The sequence below is a fragment of the Austrofundulus limnaeus genome, unplaced genomic scaffold (genome assembly GCF_001266775.1).
Source record: "Austrofundulus limnaeus strain Quisiro unplaced genomic scaffold, Austrofundulus_limnaeus-1.0 Scaffold150, whole genome shotgun sequence".
NCBI classification, from domain to species: domain Eukaryota; kingdom Metazoa; phylum Chordata; class Actinopteri; order Cyprinodontiformes; family Rivulidae; genus Austrofundulus; species Austrofundulus limnaeus.
The window spans coordinates 849,485-852,966 of record NW_013952552.1 but is presented as its reverse complement, the minus strand read 5'-3'; positions in this window follow the sequence as shown (position 1 = coordinate 852,966).

The following is a 3,482-nucleotide window of genomic DNA, read 5'->3' as shown; positions in this document are numbered from 1 at the left end:
CTTTTTACCAGGACATATTTTGAAAATTAAATGCCAAAGTTTGTTTTAACATTTTAATTAATTTACACTTTGAGCAGTCTTGGAGAAGAAAATGAATAGCTATACAGTTTGGATTATGCATTTATAATTTTACTTATGAGTCAAAAAAATCAGGTACATGTTGAAAATGAAACAGCATTTCTATTAATCCATTTTAATTACGATTATGGAACACAATCGCTTCCATATGCCACAGGACTAAATTGTATCTTATGAAAACAGTTGGTCTAAATCAGGCAAATGGACGCCTCCCTCATCCACCCCAAAATGAGAGCATTTAAAACCCTGATCATAATGTTCAGAAGCTACAATAAAGTATGCACCCAAGTACAGATAAACACTGAAGAAATGCTTATCATGTTGGAGAAAATGTCCTATTTATTGTCTCTTCTCAATCTTTTGTTTAGTCCATGTCTGCTCTTTCTGCTCCAAGCTGCTGACTGATTTTTTTATCTTATCTTATAATTTCAGACTCACAACTGGATTTTCAAACTAAAAAAATCTAGACTAATGAATATAACAGATTTTGCTGCACAGTATTCCTGCACTAAATAATATCATATGATGTCTAGTGTTAGCAATGGCCAAATCAATCATCTAAAACCAGCATGTGTCCATGCAGCAGAATTCTATCTGTCCCAGTTAAACTCTATTAGAGTTGCCTGCAGTTCTGATCACTGCAAACAGGACGATATGATCAATTTACTGACAAAAGCTGATGTTGATCTGTTCTGCCCCATAACTGCAATTAAATTAAAAAAATATATATAAATAAATGAATCATCCAGAACTATTTAAAAATTGTCCAAATTGTTGGAAAACAAACAGAATATTAAAAATATCAAGCTAAGTCTTTGAGTAATTGACATTACTGTGGGTGAACGTTTTTGTTTTTTATAAGGTGGGGCTGTGTGCTCCATATGGAATGGCTAAGCCTGCATGGGGAAGTTATGGTTAGACCATCACTATAGAAACCAGTTTTTCCTCTTATTAAATGGCAATTAAACTGGGTCAAGAAACAAACCTCACAGGTCCACTCACTAAAGTTTCCTCATCATCCACTAGCCACTGTCTCCAGAGAGTTTGTGGTATTATCATAATGAAAGAAGCAGCTCTGCAGTGAAATGTGAAGTTTGCATTTCAAGGAGATTTAAATATTAGAATGTGAAGAAAATGAGTCAGAGGTGTTCACTGTGCTCACTAAGGCCAAGTGTACAAAAAGTAAAATTGGAACAATTCTGTTGGATGTTGGCTGTTAATCTACACGACCGCACTGACTGGATTCACACGAAAACATTTTAAAACCAGGTCTCAGAGGTTTTCTAAACTCATGGCATTGATTCATAGGAAACTACAGTTTACTTGAAATCAGAGGTGTTTGTACGTGCCCACTATGTTTGCATTCAGGCAATGGTTATTCTTCATGTGTGAGAAGATTAACAACGGTAAAGTTTGTTTTATACGTTACAGTGAGACAGCAGAATGATGATTACATCATATCAAATGTTTTTGTCTTACTGAGTATAGTTGGGTTAAAGGGGATAATTCAATAGAATTTAATTTAAATTCAATTCGATTTATTTATATTTTATAATTTACGGGGGTCACCAGAGTATAACAGACAGATGTTACTAAATCATTTGTTACTTAATAGCATGATCAAGACATGTGACTTTATTTTATTTTTATTTACCATTATTTAAGCAGGCAGGCAATTCCCATTGAGATCACAGATCTCTTTTTCAAGGGAGGCCAGGACCTGAAGGCAAACTGTTTTATATGTTTTTGGGGTGTATGGGAAACAGGAGTACCCAGAGAAAATGCACGCAAGCACGAGGAGAACATGCAAACTCCGCACAGAAAGACCCCAGGTCCAAACCGGGAACCTTCTTGCTGTGGGGCATTGGTGCTAACCACTGAGCCATTGTGCTGACTTAAGGATAAACCAACCGGAACAATGTCAGTTAGCAGAGAGCTGTCTGTGCTGCTCCAGCTTTTCAATTTATCAGAGCTTCTGACATAAAACAAGCACATGCAACACCTTCTCCTCATGGCCAACTCTGGAATGAAAACCACAGTTGGTTAAAGGTTTTTGAAAAACCTATAACATTTCCAGGAGATTGTTCACATGTAAACTGTGCCTAAATGATGAAAGTTGAAGAATGTTTGCTCAGACAGGAGGACACATTCTTACTTGCTGTTTTACCAGACAAAAATGAAGACATCTTATCCAATCTTTTAGACATCAAAATCTAAAAAATCAAGAAGCATTTCAGATTTAGTAATTACATAAACATTTCAAATAAATATATAAAAACGGCCTCCCACAAATCAAATTATAAAGCTTTTAAAGATTCTCATTCTGTTTCAGTGTGACATGATGGAGCCCGACAAGCTGAGGGATAGACTGAGCTCAAAAACCCAGTGATTGATGTTCTGTTGATTTGTAGGTTTTTACTCCATTTTAAAAGGATTGTGTGCTTTCCTCTCTGGATCACAATGATCCTGTAACTTCACAGTGGCTAACATTTTTTAAAATATATTTTGACAGTTATTCAAACCACAAAGTTTTGCTGGAGTTGTTCAAAGTGTGATATTTGATTTTTTTGCCAAAAAATAAATACCACATGACAAGAACACACAGACTAGTATTAAATGTCGTTTTTTTTTCATGTGTTTCCCGTACCCTGATTTCATTCACCATCACCCCTGTTAATTCCTTCTTTCTTTATCTTTAGGCTAAATGAAGTGTCTGTGGGGGGAGCTCCGTCTGAAACAGGAGATTAACATATTCACTGGGGAAAGCAGAAAAGAGGAACGTCTGCTCACTGTGTGGAATTCCGTTCACTAAAAAAAACTTTTTTTTTCTGCGTCAGGTCATAAAGGCATAAAAGCCTTGTGGTTTAAGAACTGGTACCACAGTAAACCACTGAATCTGTTGATGTTCGTGCAGCAGTCAGAAAATGTTGCTAACTGAAAGATTTTGAAAACGGTTAAAAATTTGAATTTATTTATTCAGAAGGGACAGTGCACACTAATCAACATTTCTGTAAATGTGCCAGAGTTAGCCACAGGCTAATTTTCATCTGTTGTCCCTGGACTTGCTATAAAAAACTGTTCACTTTAGGTTGTTGAAATAACGTACATGCAGTAGATCAGGCACCCAAATGAGACACCACCCGCCCTCCAAAAAAAGAAAAGAAAAAAAAAATAGCAATATGAACCAAATTCTCCCAGCCAGCTGGAAAAATCAAAGGGATGGTACGACAGACAATCCTTCAATTCACGCTGTTAACAGTGAGGTACCAGCGGAAGGCAAAGCTAAAATGGAAACTTAGCGACTGACCTTTTATGTAATTCAGCACGACCACTCAAAGTAAGATTCTGGAATAACGGCTGTGTGTGTGTGTGTGTGTGTGTGTGTGTGTGTGTGTGTGTGTGTG